At 38.7% G+C, this 18,252-nt stretch overlaps 1 protein-coding gene across 7 annotated transcripts in view; it reads left to right on the top strand.

Annotated features, from left to right (window-relative positions):
• Window positions 1-18,252, top strand: part of Rimklb (ribosomal modification protein rimK like family member B) — an 83,042-nt gene that overhangs the window by 10,700 nt on the left and 54,090 nt on the right. The window contains exon 1 of one of the 7 annotated variants that reach the window (XM_046448212.2): window positions 3,590-3,975. The exons of the other annotated variants lie outside the window; for them this stretch is intronic. The gene's annotated coding sequence lies outside the window, so the exon portion shown is untranslated. Of the gene's footprint in view, window positions 1-3,589; window positions 3,976-18,252 lie in introns of those variants that run through there. 7 annotated transcript variants of the gene reach the window in all.

The raw sequence follows: 18,252 nt of genomic DNA, 5'->3' as shown, positions 1-18,252 counted from the left end.
TAATTTCTTCTCTATTGATAAGACTATTTTGCTATCAACTTGGATAATAATAGTCAATAATTATTGAGCAATTATGTTGTATGTTATGTTTGAGTTATTTCCTTAATCTTGTAATTTAATAAAGTAGTACTAATGAAATCCTGATTTTTGCTGATGAGAAAACTTAGATTTATGGAAGTTAAACAAAAATCCCATGCTGCTAAAAAGTTAAACCTGAATTTCTAATCAAATTTATCTGACGTGAGGTTTATTGTGCTCCCCAAGGGATTCAGTTGATCTTAAAGCCTTCTGAAGAATATTAATTCACTGGTTAAATATGAGTGATACATGATTAAGGCAAGACAAGCTACTTAAAGTATTTTTGAACACATGTTGCTATCCAAAGGACATAAAAACCATTCTTCTCTAAACATATCAACCATGAAGCCCCAAAGATTATAACTGAATTTATGTATAGCCTTTCTTGACTTTGGTATCCCAGTATGAAAATGGTGGAAATAATTTTCTCCCTGGTTATTTTATACAAAAAAAAATGTGAAGTGTGAAATGATTATTATTTATGTAAATATTGTATCAATATAATGATAATGACACACAGTTTTAATCACATCATTGACTTTTTAAAATAGTCCTTTTTAAGGCTAGGGTTGTGGCTCAGTGGTAGAGCATTTGCCCCACGTATATATAAAATAAAGGTCCACTGACAACTAAAAATTTTTTAGTATTTCTTTTTATGTCCCTTATTAACATATGTCAAAAACAATGTATAAGCTGGGTATAGTGGCACATGCCTGTAACTCCAGTGACTGGGGAGGCTGAGGCAGGAGGATCTGGAGTTCAAAACCAGCTTCATCAACTTGGTGAGCCCCTAAGCAATTTAGTGAGACCTTGTCTTCAATGAAACAAAAAAGGGCTGGGATGTGACTCAGTGGTGATGTGCCCCTGGTACCAGAAAACAAAACAAAACAAAACAAAAGCAATGTATATATAATAGGAATAATTTCAGTGTGGCATTACAACCAATGATACAACTTTTTTTTTCCCCCCCCCAGAACTGGGAATTGAATCCAGGGGCATGGTTACCACTGAACTAAATCCCATCCCTTTTTATTTCTTACTTTGAGACAGGGACTCACTATTGCCACGCTGGCCTTGTGGTTCTCCTTCCTCAGCCTCCTGAGTTGCTGGAATTACAGGCATGTGTCATCATGCCCAGGTAATAATAGCATTTTTAAAAGGGCAGATGGCAAATAAATTAATAGTGTAATGTTCCCTATTCATAGTTTTAACATTAAAAACCACTTTTTCTGGAGGGTACATTGTTACCATGAAGTGGATTCCATTATGTGGGACTGAAGGAACAAACTTAAGTATTATTGGTCCTCTGTGCAACGTTTGTCCTGTGTTATCTTTTGCTAGATTTTCATAGTGTTAATCTCCCTGTGATCAAGCTTTACTTGATCACAACTATTGGTCTATGTCCTAGGAGGCTGAATAGAAAGAGTGGAAATCAATAATGTTGTATTTCTTTAGACTTTATCCTCTTTTGAAGGTATGTCATATACCACATTTGTTTTTCTAAACCTGTCCTCTGTGAGGATAGGCACTATTCTTCTTGGTTACTCTCAGTGGTATCACATATAGTAACAACAGTAAACTCTCATAATAGCTCTTGCTTTGTTTCAGACACTAAGTAGCGTATATGGCTAATTCTTCTGTCTCCAAGAATTCAACAAATGTGGATTGAAATATTTGAAAAGAAATTGTGTCAGTACCAAACATGTACTGGCATTTTCGTATCATTTCCTTAAATGATCCAGTGTGACAACTATTTACATGGCATTTATATTGTTAGGTATTATAAGCAATCCAGAGATAACGAAGTATGCGGGGATATGCCTACATTGTATGCAAATTTTACTTGCAAATTTACATTTGGGACTCATCCTAATTTTGATATCCAAGAAGGGTCCTGGAGCCAGTCTCCTATTGGTTGAGAAAGAACTATGCATTATTAAATGAATTGACTCATTTATTCCTTGCGAAACCTAAGTGTAGTAGGTATCCATTTTTTTCTCACTTTTATAAGTTAACAGATGAAGTTTCTTTAGAAGATCACATAGGTAGTATAAACAGAAATCCAATCTAGGCAGTCTGATTCCAGAAGTCATCACTCTAGGTTATTCAGCCGCTCCTCAAGGGCTTTTAGTTTCCTGAGAGAAATGAGCAACAAGCAAACAAACAAACAAAAAACCCCAAGACAGGTGATGAAATTATATTGGCAATGGATTGGGAAAGGAATGTGAACAGAAGTTATTGGCTGAGTTGACTGAAAAGGAGATGTGACCTGCAAAAAAGGCAGATCAGTTAGGACATTACTGTAGCTCGCATCTGGGCTGATTATTTGGAAATTAATCTTTCATGGATAGAAGGGAGGTCATCTGTCTTTTTTTTTTTTTTTGGTACGGGGATTGAACTGAGCGTCACTTAACCACTGAGCCACATCTCCAGCCCTTTCTTTTATTTTACTTACAGACAAGGGTCTTGCTGAATTGCTTAGGTCCTTGCTGAGTTGCTGAAGCTGGTTTTAGATCCTCCCTGCCTCAGCCTCCCGAGCTGCTGGGATTACAGATATGCGCCACTAAATCCGACTCATCCACCACTCTGTATTTTATTTGAGGTCTAGAAAAATTAGGTAGTCAAACATTTATAATTTTATTCTGCTTTGGACTATGATTTTACTTCATTTTCATAGTTTTAGAATTTACAGAATGTTCTTAAATATTTCATCTCATTTCGTTCTCATCAGAACCCTGAAATGCACTTTTATCTTTTTATAACGAAGGCTGAGGGAAAGTTAGGTAATCAACTTGACCAAGGTTTACGCTGGTTTCTAAGTGGTAGAGCTGGCTCTGTCTGCCCTGGTAGATATCTTTTAACCTGCTAAACACAGTATTTATGGTGTCGCTTTATGTGCCTCCATATACAATGACTGTGTGTGTACGCGGATATGGACCCTCTAGGTGCCCATCATCTTTGTCCCCAAATCTTCGCCTTCTGGAGGGGGCGACAGCGGTGGGGGGTGGGGGCGGCAGGCGGCGGGCGCCGAGGTTGGGATGTGGGGACCAGACACTGCGCACAAGAAGCTGGTGGGCTCGCGCCAGGGTTCCCGTGGATGGCTGAAGCCTGAGCAAGAATGCGAGGGCGGGTTGGGCGTACAACGGAAGGGACTAATCTCGCGGTTTCGAGCTGGGAACCAACCTCGCCCCCCACCCGTTTCCCTTCTCAGCGAGAACGGTTTTGGGGCGGGTGGGAAAGCGCGTCCTCGGAGCGCTCTCGTGCTCCCTTCTCCTTCGCAGCGCGCGCACTCCATAGCTTTTCGGCTGCCCTGGAGGACCGCGATGGCTGCGAGCGCCGTCGCGGAGAGGGGAGGGAGAGTCGCGACGCAGGTGTCAGATCCGCTCGGCCCAGTTAGCTCGCTGGCCCGCCCCTCCTGCGGGCCGCCGCCCCCCGCCCGCCGAGCCGCAGCGCCAGGAGGGCGGGGCTGGGCGCGCGCCGGTCCTCTGTTCGCGGGCGGGGGGCGCGCGGCGCCTCGGTCTAGGGGAGCGCGGGGCGGCCTCCGCCGGCGTCGCGCGCGCTGTGTGTGTAAGCGGGGTCGCGCGCGCGCGAGCGACAAGCGAGTGAGGGAGCGAGGAGCGGCTGGGTGTGAGCGTGTGGGAGTGTGAGTGTGGGAGTGGGGGGTGAGGGAGAGGCTGACCCACCGCTAGGCCGTGAGAAAGTGGGCGAGGGTGCGAGGACGCCCGGCCAGGCTGCGGGAGCCGCGGTCGGCGGAGGAGAAAGGAGGCGGCTCCCGGCATCCCTCCCCCTCCCCCTCCTCTCCTCGACCGACTTCCAGCCGGACCCGCGGCCCGCGCTTCCTCGGAGGCCCCAGCCGGGTCCAGCTGGTCCTGAGCGAAGGAGGAGCCGCCAAGCCAGGTGAGCGGCACGGTCGCCTCCCGGCTCGCGGTGGGGGCGTGAAGCGGGGCGCGGCCTCGCGGGCGAGCGGCCGTGGACGGGAGGACTCCTAGAGCGGGGGCTCGGCCGGGAGAGGGGTCGGCACCACGCGCGCGGGGCCCGGGGTCGCGGAGTCCGGTGGTAGCTGCGGTGCCAGTCGGTGGAGAGCGGGGCAGTACTCGGTGGTCGCCTACGTGCGGGGAGGGGTCGACAGTGCGGGGTGCTGGAGACTGGGATAACTGACGGAGGGAGGCGGCGACCTCGGCGTGAAAGAAGTATGGTTTCCCCTGTCGGCGAAGGGGTGTGGTAACCCTGGGAATGCTTGCTGTAAAAACCTGCGGGTTGCTAACCAGTCCTCGGGCGTGTGGTAACCGCCCATGCATCCCTGAATTCCGTAGCGTGACCCCAGCAGCTGGATAGCGTGCCACACACCCTGCAGTTACTATGTTCCTCCTAACGTGTGAATTTGAGATTGTCAGTCGTTTCCCGTTTTCCTTTGACAGCCCTCTGAATAAGAAGAGGATGATCAAATAATTACTTGTCTTGATTTTCTTTTAGAGCATTTGACTATGATATAAATACTCCCTCAAAACCAAGCCAAACAGAATATAACTTTAGTCTTACTTATTTATCTCCGATCCCAGATTTGTAATCCCAATATTTTGTGAATAGAGATAGGGCACTAATTCTGCTTTGAATGGGGGTTCTACTAACAACGGTGCTGAGTTTATCTTAAGTGTAATTTTTCTTTTTCAGTGTGCTGTTATTTCACCATTGCATGTATTTTTACCCCACGTCATTGTGGTGTTTGGCTACATTCTAAATCTGTAAGGAAAGTGCAGAGGTAGTTTATTTTAATATACAAGATTTTCTGTCCACTTGTGTGTTTATTGGTGGGCATTCTTATTAACTGTAACCATTAAAATTTAAATGTTGCTCAAATGCCTTTTTTTCCCCTTTCACAATATTGAATAGCTTAAATGTGATTTCTTCTCTTTTAAAGTGATTTCTTAAAAACAATGAATTGGCAAAAGGTACTTATTTGGAATAAAACTTTGAAATTCCAGTCATGTAGGTTCAACATTGTTTTTTTCTCCTTCCATATTTTTATTGATGAATTATAGTTGTATTAATGACGGGATTTATTTTTACATACTCATACATGCACACGATATGACAGTATAATTTGTCGACATTTATTTTATAGGTAATCCTCTACTTTTAAAATAGTTGAATTTATTTTAAGAGTTATTTGGTTAGTATGTTAAAGGGGAGAACTATTTTTGTTTTGAGGTAATCTTACATTTCTATCTTTGATAATATATTTTCTTTTTTAATGTCATTAATTTAGTTGTTGGTTTGGCAACATGGCCTCCCCCCCCCCCCCCAATCTTTTCTCTATTTCCCTTCTTTTTCTTTCTTGTCTTCTCTTACTGTTTCCAGGTATTGGAGTTGCTTGGCGGGGGGTGCAGTCTAATTCTGAGAACAGAGCCAAGAAGGGGAACAGCAAATTCAGTCACATGCAAGCCTCCCCTCATTTTTTTCAACATCCACTTTTCCTGCTTTGCCCCCTTGCAGTGGGTAAGAGGCTGAGTATCTAACCTGTAGCTCATTAGCTATCAGCTAAGATTCCAGTTGTCTTGGTTATAGTGTTTTTTAAAAATTTTCTTTGATTTCCCCATTGAACATACTCACATTAGTAATAGCATATGGTAGTGGAGGGGAGAGTGACAACAAGAAATTGTCCCTATTTTTTCTTTCCTCTCATTCAGTCTCCTTTTACTCTCCAGGGGGAAATTATACCAGCAAAATCTTAGAAACCTTCTATCCCTTCTCTGCCATATTGTAAAGAAACCCACTGAAGTGGATAGTCTTATTTTCTCTGACCAGTGTATATGAACCGTGCCTTGGGCATTAGTTTGTTGGGGCACATAGAAAAACATACATTTTAAAATATCCCCCAATTTCTCCTTTCCCCAGTTTGTATCCACCTGGTGCTTGCTGCTGGGGCAAGTAATTACATTTATTCTCAAAGTTCCCTCCCTTGAACTGAGTAACTGATGGACCACGAACATTGGTAGAAACTGAGGGAAAGGGACAGAGCACAGCCAGTTGTTCCACACTTTGTGAAGGAGTAGTTTTTACCATCTTTATAGAGACACAGACAGTGAAAACGGGTATAGGAAGAACTTTTGTGCCTACAAACAACAAGTGAAGAGAAAACCAAACATAAAGTAAAGAGGATGAGTTTTTTGTATGTTGCTTGACAACTGTTTGGGGGCATTTTAATGATGTAGATGCACAGACTTTTATGGAAGATGAGTTTACAAGGAATATTTTGCCAGCATATGAGAAAAAGTCTTTAGAAAATATAATAGTTTTATTTTAAATTTTGAGGGAGAAGATTGTGCAAGGAACAATAAAATAGGTATTATTTTCAAATGTAAGATGTGTTGAGGTGCAATTTTCTCAAGAGAGGTTGAGTGTTGTGGATGTTGGGGAAATAGTCGTTTATTATTTGGAATTTTCCTGCTTGTCATTAAGGATTATTAAGAAATAACATAGTGCCTCAGGATTTGTACATAACATTTTAGATACATGTACCATAGGTATCTGTGCATGTTTTAGGTTTGCAGAAAAGGTCTTTCTAGCTTCATAGTATATTCACTAATGCCATAGTGATGTATTTAAGTTTTCTTTTCTTCTCAGTTGTCTTGGAGGAGAAAAGTCACAGAGCTAGTCTTTTCAATTCCCTTAGAGGCTGGTCTACACAGAACCCATCTGCTTATCTTTTTTTTTCAAAATTAACGAAATTGTGTTTTTTGTTTTTACCCCTAAATTTAACTGTTAACAAAGTTATTTATTTCAGGATGAGTTGTATGATGATAATGGAAAGTAATATTAGACTTGCTTTTCTTTCTTTTTTTTAAGAGAAACAAATTATGAATTTTGACAGCTACATTTAGATCTTACCGCAGTATACATTTGCCTGGTGCTTAACATTAAAAATACCTGTTGATATTTGATGCTATACGATTTGATACAGCCAACTGTTAAAAATAACTCAAAATAACTGTGGTCTTTAGCTTGTCAGTCTGTTATATATCATGTTCTTTGCTGACCATTGGATAACAGCAGAGAATAACACTGATGTATGTTTTGTCTTGGTGGACTTTTGCAATCTATTTCTCATTGATCGTATACTTTTTTATCTGTCATTCAGTTTTTCCAGCAGTGTCTGGAGAAGTCTGCAGTTCTCATGAAATGTATACCAATTTGTCAGTTGAGTTGGCAAAACAAAAAGTTGTTTAAATTCCTTATTAATTTTACTACTTTCCCCCCTCCAAATAAGTGATATGTCACTAAATTGTGACCAAAAAAATGTAAAACTTCACATTTGTTAAATGTTTTCACTCTGTATTCATCTCCTTACATTCCATTTCTTCTTTCTTTTCCTTCTAATACTATCTTCATTTTTTTAAAAAAATATTTTTTTTCAGTTGTTGATTGACCTTTATTTTTATTTATTTATATGTGGTGCTGAGAATTGAATCCCAGTGCCTCACATGTGCTAGACAAGTGCTCTACCATTGAGCTACAACTACAGCCTACTATCTTCATTTTTTTTGGTACCTAGGATTGAACCTGAGGTGCTTAACCATTAGCTGCATTCTGAGCCATTTTTATTTTTTGTTTTGAGACAGGGTCTTGTTAAATTCCTGAGGCTGGCTTTGAGGAAATCCTCCTGCCTCAAACTCCCACGCTGGGGTTATAGGCATGCATCACCTCACCCAGTTAGCTTCATGTTCTTAAAAATAAGGTTTCAAATACAACATGGAATTGCAATATAAGATCAGATGACTTCTTTCTTACTACTCTGCTTTCATTTGGGGTGACATTAGAGTTTTGGTACTTTATTAGAAAGCTGCATCATGAAAATTGCTGTAGATTTGTCCAAGTAGCAACCTTGAAGTTCTTCCCTTGATGCTTTGGAGTGATCAGTTGTTAGCCAACTCCTTTAACATGTGATTTAGTTAGCCATGCCTTGGGCTTGTGAAAATGAGTAGATTGCTAACTTCTTTTTTAGAAATATAGTAATGACTGGAAAGAAAGTTTGAAGGTCTAATACATCATGTTAAATGTGAGGAACTTTGATCTGTACTGTGCATTTTATCTTGTAACATTTTTCAAATTTTACACCATGTTTCAGATATACTTTTATGTATTTTTCTTGCAGGGGGTGGGGAGGTACCATGGATTGAATTTAGGAGCACTTGATGACTGGGCTTCATCCCCAGCCCTATTTTGTATTTTATTTAGAGATAGGGTGTCAAGAGTTGCTTAGCACCTCGCCATTGCTGAGGCTGGCTTTGAATTTGAGATCCTTTTGCCTCAGCCTCCCAAGCCGCTGGGATTACAGGTGTGCGCTACCACACCTGGCTACTTTTATGTATTTTCCTCTTGAGTGAAATCATTAGAAATTTTATTTTGATTCAAGACCCCCCCATCTTTAAGTTTAGAATGTTTTGAATATTATAGATAATCTGGGGAATTCAATAACTAAGCTCTAGATAATTAAGTAAAAGTTAACATTTTTCTGACTGTAGCTGAAAATGTGCAAAATTTAGCAGTTAACTTACATGTTTTTTTTTTCTTTTACACTTTTCTTTATTGTGATAAAGTACTCATAAAATTTACCATTTTAACCATTTTTAGGTATAAAGTTCAGTGACATTAAACACATTTATATTGTTGTACAACCATCCCCATCTATTCCAGAACTCTTATCTTGTATAACTGAAATTCTACCCATGAAAAAATTCCCCATTTCCCTTAATCCCCAGCCTCTGGTCACTACCGTTCTATTTTCCATATGTGACTTTTTTTTTTTTTTTTTTGTACCAGGGATTGAACCCAAGGGTGCTTAACCATTGCAATATAAGATCAGATGACCATTGAGCCACATCCCCGGCCCTTTTTATTTAAAGATAGGGTCTTGCTGAGTTGCTTTAGGACCTTGCTAAACTGCTGAAGCTGGCTTTGAACTCATGATCTTCCTGCCTTAGCTTCCTGAATGGCTGGGATTACAGGCGTGTGCCATTGTGCCCAGCATGTCTACTTTTTTTGGTTTTTTAATATTCTTTTTAAAAATTTTTTTCTTTTTTTTAGTTGTCAGTGGACCTTTATTTTATTTATTTATATGTGGTGCTGAGAACTGAACCTAGTGCTTCACACATGCTAGGCAAGCATTGTTCTAGTGAGCCACAACCCCAGCCTGTGACTACTCTTGATAAGTGGAAATCATGCAGTATTTATCTTTCTATAATTGGATTATTTCATTTAGCATAATGTCTGCAAGTTTCATCCAGATTATAGTATGTATCAGAATTGTGTTCCTTTTTAAGTCTGAATAATATTCCATTTCATATACATGATCCCAGCTTGCTTATTCATGTGTCAGTGGACTTTTGGGTTGCTTCTACTTTGTAGCGATTGTGCATTATGCTGTTGTGAACCCAGTGTACAGATATGGAGAGACCCTGCTTTCAATTCTTTTGGGTATATATACAAAGGGGAATTGCTATATCATATGGTAATTCTGTTAATTTTTTTCCACATTTTTTTAGTGCATTACAGTTGTATATACTGATGGATCTGTTTTTAATTTTTTGAGGAACAATCATAATATTTCTGCAGTGCCTGAACCATTTTATATTCTCATTAGTGGTACACAAGGATTCTTCTTTACCTATATCCTTACTTGTATCTGTATCCTTACCAACACTTGATAGATATATATATTTCAAATAGTAACTATTCTGATGGGTGTAAGGTGGTAGTATCTCATTATGGCTTTTCGGGGGTAGGTGCAGTAGTGTTTATTTGCATTTTTCCAGTGATAAATGATGTTAAATGTCTTACTCATGACATTTAGCATCAGGCATTTTTAGCTTTATGCATGTTGACACTATTTTGTTTGCCATGGTGTCTTTAGAGTACTTAGGAGACAGTTTTAATATTAATTGAAAGATTAGTCTTGTATACTTAGTAGTTTATATTCTTAGCTTATGTGGGATTGTGACTAATTTTTTACTTAGAACAGTTTGTATAGAAATATGTCTATATATTTTTTTTATTTCCTGAGTATAGAAATATGTCTCAGGGGTGTGTGTGACCTGCACAATAAATGTGATAAACACTGGTACCACTTTTTGCCGCTGATATACAACACTTAATATGTCAAGGGAATGATTTCCTATGGCTCTCTCTTTTTTTTTTTTTTTTTAATTCTTACCGGGGATTTAACTCAGAGTCAGTTTTTACCAGGGATTTACACTGAGTTACATCCTCAGCCCTTTTATCTTCTTTCTTTTGAGACAGTCTCAATAAATTGCTTAGGGCCATGCTTAAGTTGGTGAGGTTGGCCTAAATTTGCAATTTGCAAATTTGCAATCTTCCTGCTTCAGCCTCTTGAGTCACTGGGGTTACAGGTATGTGCCCCTGGTCCTGCCTTCCATTGACTTTTGTACAGGTATGATAGGGTATAAATGCTATGGTTAAATGCATTGCAGTGACCTAAGCCAGATGTGGTGATAAACACCTGTAATCCCAGTGACTCAAAGCTGAGGCAAGAGGATTGCAAGTTTGAGGCCAGACTCAGCAATTTAGCCTCTATTTCAAAAAATAAAAAAGACAGCAGCATCTGCTTGACTGTCCTGTCTCTGGATTGAACAGAGAATTACAGCAAGAGTCATTATACCACTCCTTCTGCCCCTGTTCTTTTTTAAAAAATTAATTAATTTTAATTAGGTGTATATGACAGCAGGATGCATTTCGATTTATTGTTCACAATTGCAGCACAAATTTTAATTTCTCTGGTTGTACACAATGTCACACCATATGTGCAGTCATACATATATCTAGTGTAATGATGTGCATCTCATTCCACCATCTTTCCTGCCTCCATGCCCCCTTCCCACCCCTCCTTCACTTTGCCCAAAGTTTCTCCATCTTTCCATACCCCCCGTCCCCCCATTTTGGATCAGCATGCACTTATCAGAGAGAACATTCAGTCTTTTGTTTTTTGGGATTGGCTTATTTAGCTTAGCATGATATTCTCCCAACTCCATCCATTTACTTGCAAATGCCATAATTTTATTCTCTTTTAATGCTGAGTAATATTCCATTGTGTATATATACCACAGTTTCTTTATCCATTCATCTATTGTAGGGTATCTAGGTTGGTTCCATAGTTTAGCTATTGTGAATTGAACTGCTATGAACATTGGTGTGGCTGTATTGCCTATAGTATGCTGATTTTTAGTCCTTTTGGTATAGATGGAGGAGTGGGATAGCTGGGTCAAATGGTCGTTCCATTCCAAGTTTTCTAAGGAATCTCCATACTGCTTTCCAGATTGGTTGCACCAACCTGCAGTCCCACCAGCAATGTATGAATGTACCTTTTCACCCACATCCTTGCCAGTACTTATTGTTGTCTGATTCTTGATAATTGCCATTCTGACTGGTGTGAGATAAAAGTAGTTTTGATTTGCATTTCTCTGATTACTAGAGGTGTTGAATATTTTCATGTATTTGTTGATCAAATGTATACCTTCTTCTGAGAAGAGTCTGTTCAGTTCCTTAGCCAATTTATTGATTGGGTTATTTGTTTTTTGGTGTTAAGTTTTTTGAATTCTTTATATACCTGGAGATTAGTGCTGTATCTAACGTGTGTGTGGCAAAAATTTGCTCCCATAATGTAGGCTCTCTCTTCACCTCACTGATTGTTTCTTTTGCTGAGAAGTTTTCCAGTTTGAGTCCATCCCATTTATTAGTTCTTGATTATTTCTTGTGCTTTAGGAGTCTTGTTAAGGAAGTCAGGGCCTAATCCGTTGTGATAATGATTTGGGCCTGTGCTCTTTTTAATTAACAGGCTGTGGAATATAACTCCTCTTGATATGCCCACCCCACCATTGCTTACGTGTCAAGGAAGATGAACATCCTGGTTGGTGTAACATTACATAGGGCAGAGAACAGGGAGAGAAAACATGGAGGATGATCATAGTAGCTTTTGTTTCTAACAATTTGTTATCCTGGCTACTGATGGCAGTGCTCTCAATTGGCTCTGTTGGAAAAAACATGTTATTATCTATGATCAAAGCTTTATTATGGTGCTTTATAAAGAATTCTCTCAAATAAAATTTCTTAATTAAGTATTACCTAATAAATAAATAGAATAGGGGTTGTATCTCAGGTGGTAAAGCACCTCTGGGTTCAATCTCTAGTACCAGAAAAATAAAAGATTCAATGGCCTATAACAAAGAATCCCCAAATACTATAAACAAGATAGAAATATATTTCTTTCTCCTGCAAAGAGAGGGAATACAAGGCCCTGACTTTGTGCAGTTGTCAGGGTTCAAGTTCTTTCCAACTCCAAGGTTGACCTCTGTTCTCAGAGTACAGATGATTGCCAGAGGTGTAGCTATAACATTCATATTCCAGATACAGGATGAAAGAAGGACCAAAGAAGAGTAAACCTTTTGAGTATGTTTTCTGGAAATTGCAACACAATACTTTTGCCCAGATTGCTTTGCTCAAAATTTAATTATATGACCACATCTAATTATAAGGAAGCATGAAGAACACAGTTTGTTACATGGCATTATGGCCAACTAAATATTAGGTATCACTGGGTACAGGGGTGCATGCCTGTAACCCCAGGCAAAGGCGGGAAGATTGCAAGTTTGAGGCTAGCCTAAGCAACTCAGCAAGACCCTGTCTCAAAATTAAAAATAAAAGAGGCTGGAGGGAGACGTGACTCAGTGGTTAGGCACTCCTGGGTTCAATCTCCAGTAACCTCCCTCCCTCTAAATTATTACTAAGGAAGTAGTAGTAGAAAATAGATATTGGGAGACAGGACATTTGGCAATCTTTGTCATAGAAGGTGTGGAATTTAAAGTCACCCTAGCTCTACCACTTTCCAGTTGTAACCTTAGACATATTATCTAACCTGTGCTAGAATAGCTTCACTGCAAATGAAGATTGTAATATTTCAAAGAGGCGTCTGTGAAGATCAAATAATACAAATAAACATTGTATTTGAAATACATATTCACTCAAATATAAGTTTATTTTCTTTATCCAAATTCCCTTTGACGTCTTTATGTATAGTAGAAAAGAGTACAACAAAATCAGGAAAAGATCCCAGTTATGGCTTTACTGTTGAATCTTGGGCTGGTCTTTCTTTAGAATGGTGGTAACATGTGGCCTGAGTTCCTCATATAATTATTGTATTATGTACTGATTAAATGAGAAAAATATAAAATGTATGGTGAAAGTATTTTTATGAAATGTAAACAAAAAAAATTTTTTTTTAAATAGTACCAGGGATTGAACCAAAGGATTGCCGCAGTCCAGCTGCAGCAAAATAACCGGGGGGTGACGAACAACTTGTGTACATTGATACAGCAGGAGTGGGAGCCGTTTATTGTAGGACAGGAGGGGTATATATACATTCCACACAGCTTATCTTAATTAACATAAACTAGATACAGCAGTCAACCAATAAGGAATCTCCACACTTAATGGCTCGCTGGCAAAATGCCAGGCGCCATCTTGACTTGTTTACGGACTCTAACACAGGATCATTTAACCACTGAGTCACATCCTCTATTCCCCCCCACCTTTTTAAATGTTTTTTATTTTTGAGACAGGGTCTTACTAAGTCCTTAGGGCCTTGCTAAACTGCTGAGATTGGTCTTGAACTTGCAATCCTCCTGCCTTACCTGGAATTACAGGCGTTCGCCACTGAGCCTGGCAAATGAAAATATTTTTAACTTCTCACTTGTGTGCATTGTTTTGCATTTCTCCTAAATGTGTTTCTTTGAAAAAGTGGAAACTATAGGTACTTATTCACGATTTTCTTTTTTTTAATTTGTTCTTTTTAGGTATACATGACAGTAGAGTATATAAAAATATTTATATTTTAGTTATAAGTGGACACAATATTTTTATGTGGAACTATGCCTCACACATGCTAGGCAAGTGCTCTACCTCTAAGCCACAACGCCACCCTAGTAGAGTGTATTGTGACATATACATACATGGAGTATAACTTATTCTAATTAGAATCCCATTCTTGTGGTACATGATGTGGAGTTATACTGGTCATGTATTCATATATAAGCATAGGAGAGTTTTTGTCCAGTTGGTTCTACTGTCTTTCCAATTCCATCCTTCCTCCCTTCCTTTCATTCCTTTTGTCTAATCCATTGAATGTCTATTCTTCCCTTCCCTACCCTCCCTTGTTGTGTGTTAGCATCTACATATCTGAGAGAATATTCAGCTTGTGGCTTTTTGGGACTGGCTTATTTCACTTAACATTGTAAGTCTCCAGTTCCATCCATTTACTGGCAAATGCCCTAATTTCATTGTTTCTTTATGGCTGAGTAATATTCCATGTGTATGTATATCATATTTTCTTTATCCGTTCATCCGTTAAGGAGCAGGTTGTAGGTTGGTTCCATAGTTTAGCTATTGTGAATTTAGCTGCTACAAACACTGATGTGCCTGCATCACAATAGTATGCTGATTTTAAGTCCTTTGGGTATATACCAAGGAGTGGGATAACTGGGTCACATCTTTTTTTTTTTTTAACACAGGGGTACTTTACCGTTGAACCGTCTTTTTTTTTTTTTATTCATTTTTTTTAAAGCTAACCTTTTTTTTTGGCGGGGGCGGGGGGTACCAGCGATTGAACTCAGGGGCATTAAACTACTGAGCCATATCCTCAGCCCTTTTTGTATTTTATTTAGAGATAGGATCTCACTGAGTTGCTTAGCTTTTTCTAAGTCTGGCTCTGAACTCTCGATCTTCCAGCCTCAGCCTCCCAAGCCCATGGGATTACTGGCGTGTGCCACCATGCCCGGCTAAAACTAACCCTTTTTTTTTTTTAATTAAATATTTTTAGTTTTAGATGAACACAGTGCTTTTATTTTATTTATTTTCATGTAGTGCTGAGGATCAAACCCAGTGCCTCGCACATGTGAGGCAAGCACTCTACCACTGAGTTAGAACCCCAGCCCCCCTTTTTATTTTGAGACAGGGTCTTGCTGAATTGCTAAGGCTGTCCTCGAATTTATAATCTCCTCTTGCCTCAGCTTTCCAAGTTGTTGGGATTATAGATGTGAGCCATTGAGTCCAACTTTATCTACATATTTCTAAGTGTTGCCTTTCCTTAATTACCTTTTCTGCTTTTGTGTAAACATTTGTGTTTTTTTTTAAGTTGCAGATAGACACAATATTTTATTTTTAAATGGTGCTAAAGCTCAAACCCAGTGCCTCATGCATGCCTGGTGAGCGCTCTACCACTGAGCCCCAGCCCCAGCCCTAAACATTTCATGTTTTACCAGTCTTTTGATAAAGGGACCACATTGAGTTTGGATAGAAAAATGGTTATGTATATAATCATGTGTACAGTTGCCTTTAGGGAAAAAAAGGGTATTATAAGAACTATCTGAAAGGAGAAAATAAATGAATGTAAAATGAAACTTAGAAATTATATGTTTGCTCTCTTTTTGAGGTATACTCTTGAGTGTAAGGGGATATTAGTGGTCATACATTTCTTTTCTATTGCTGTTTAAGTTAACTTTGATTAATATCTAGTGTCATGCTCCTTATTTTTCAGCATCCTATCTACCTTTAAATTAATGTGGTATTGGGCGTAGTGATGCGTGCCTGTATTCCCAGCAACTTGGGAGGCTGAGGCAGGAAGATTGCAAATTCAAAGTTAGCCTCTGCAATTTAGTGAGATCCTATCTCAAAAAACAAAATGGTCTGGGAGTATGGCTCAGTGGTTGAGCACCCCTGGATTCAATCTCTATTACAAAAAATAATGTGGTAAGGAAAATGGCATTTTATAGACTTAAAAACATCTAAATCAAGTGATATTACTTTAAATGACAATAAGATTACATAATAATTTTCTAAGTTTCAAAGGGACTTTTCTTTTGTGTGGTCATATATTGGTGAACGTTTTTAGTGGACATGAGATAACTGAGCCATCACTTGATTATTTCTGAGACTCTACCCCTGAGATTTCAATGTGTTATTCATTTTCTGCATCTTTCATTATATTTTATTTTCAGTTTTTTATTGGTGTGTTATGTAATAGTGGGTTTCAGTATGCTAAATTAGCATAATTTGATCAGTCTCATTTCCTAGGACCTCCCTTTCCCACCCATCCTCCTCTATCTGATTGCTTCGTTCTACTGATTTTCCTTTTTATTACTATTTATTTCAATTAGTATATTATAATGATATATATATATAAGTGGGATTCATTGTGATACATTTCTATATGGACATTCCATTCTTCCTCCTCTGTTATCAGTTCCTTTTATCTATTGGTCTTCCTTCCATTTTTGTGACACACCCCCCCACACACTTTTTTATTCCTTCTCCCCCCCCCCCAACTTTCCTCATTTAAGAGAAAAATTTGATCGTTGACTTTTGAGTCTGGCTTATTTCACTTAGAATATTGTTCTTCAGGGCTGGGGTTGTGGCTCAGCTTTAGAACACTCACCTAGCATGTGTGAGGCGCTAGGTTTGATCCTTAGCACCACATAAAAATAAATAAATAAAAAAGTAAGGGTATTGTGTCCAACTACAACTAATATTTATATATATAAATAATAAGAATATTATTCTTCAGTTTCCATTCATTTACCAGCAAATGACTTAATTTCTTTCTTTTTTTTTTTTTTTTTTTGGGAGGGGTACTGGGGATTGTACTCAGGGAGGGCCATTTTACCACTGAGCTATGCAACCTTTTTAAAAAAAAAAATTTATGGGAGAGTTTTGCTAAGTTCCTGGGGCTGGTCTTGAACTTGTGGTTCTCCTGCCTCAGCCTCCCAAATGGCTGGTATTACAGGTGTGGGCCACAATGCCTGGTGATTTCATTCTTTTTTTTTTTTTTTTTTTTTTTTTTTTTGGCTGAGTAAGGTTTCATTGTGTCTGAATACCATTTTCTTGATCTGTTCATCTGTTGACAGACACCTAGGCTGGTTCCATAAAGTGGCTATTGTGAATTGTGCTGCTGTAATTTTTGCACCTTACTTAAAAGAACTGCAAAGAAGTTTTTCTCTCCTTCCCTCAATCAAGATGGGTGGTTTCCTTTAACTTATCTTTCTTTTGTCCCTATCCCTTTTCTCTCTAAGTTCTAACAATAATTCATATATACTTTCGTTGTTTTTCTTTCCTGGTACAAGGGAATTCAATTCAGGGTCTTTTGTTAGGCAAGTACTCTACCACTGAGCTACATCCACAGACTACTTCTGATAGACTTTTGTTAGAGTAAAGGAACCATTAACATTTTATACACATGAAATTTTGTTTTGTGTGTTGAAAAGAATTGTATTAGAACTCAGTGATGAGGAAACAAACCTTGATAAATGGCTCTTTAGCCAAGACCTGAAATGTTGTAAAGTTGGCATTAAAAGGTAAAAATTTACTAAGCCAATTAATACATAGTATGATTTGAAGGGAGACTCTTGGGATCTAGAATTGAAACTCTCCTGAAATCCAGACTGTGTTACTTAATGCTGTTATTAGTATTTTATAAATTTCTTAACACTGTGCAGTTTCTTAATCTATAAAATGGTTATTATACTGCCTAAGGTTGAGTTGAAATAGCATTTATGAAAGTGCTCAGTAAATTAGCCCAGTATCTGAATTTTAATAAGGCATGTAGTCATTCAACATTTTCATACATTGTGCTTCTATTATATATCTTAGTGCTATTTCTGAGAATAGACAAGAAAGTGTAATTCATGTTTATAATAAGATTTAACAATATTGGGGAAATAGGGCCAAAACTTTTTCAATTCTGTGTAATAAAAATTATAGGAAAGGGGCTGGGGTTGTGGCTCAGTGGCAGCGTGCTTGCCTAGCATACATGAGGCACTGGGTTCAATTCTTAACACCACATACAAATAAATAAAATAAAGGTCTATCAACAACTAAAAGATGTTTTAAAAAATTAGGAAAAATGTTCATAGCCCCCTGAATGTCTTATGGATGGGTCCTAGCCCCCTGAATGTCTTATGGTCCTAGTTTGAGAATTTAGGCTTATTTTTTGAACATGCTTTCAAGTGTGACTTATTTTGTAAGGAAGTAGAATCATTTAAAAAAGATGATAGTTTGCTTGAAAACATAATGAATTAAGAATTCATCTTATAGCACTGGCAGATCCCTGTTTAA

The sequence above is a fragment of the Marmota monax genome, unplaced genomic scaffold, assembly GCF_021218885.2.
Source record: "Marmota monax isolate L192 unplaced genomic scaffold, Marmota_monax_Labrador192_F-V1.1 WCK01_AAM20220418_F8-fsc00315, whole genome shotgun sequence".
Lineage (NCBI taxonomy): Eukaryota > Metazoa > Chordata > Mammalia > Rodentia > Sciuridae > Marmota > Marmota monax.
Note: the sequence above shows the minus strand (reverse complement) of the source record. Positions and strands in the feature narration are given on the sequence as shown.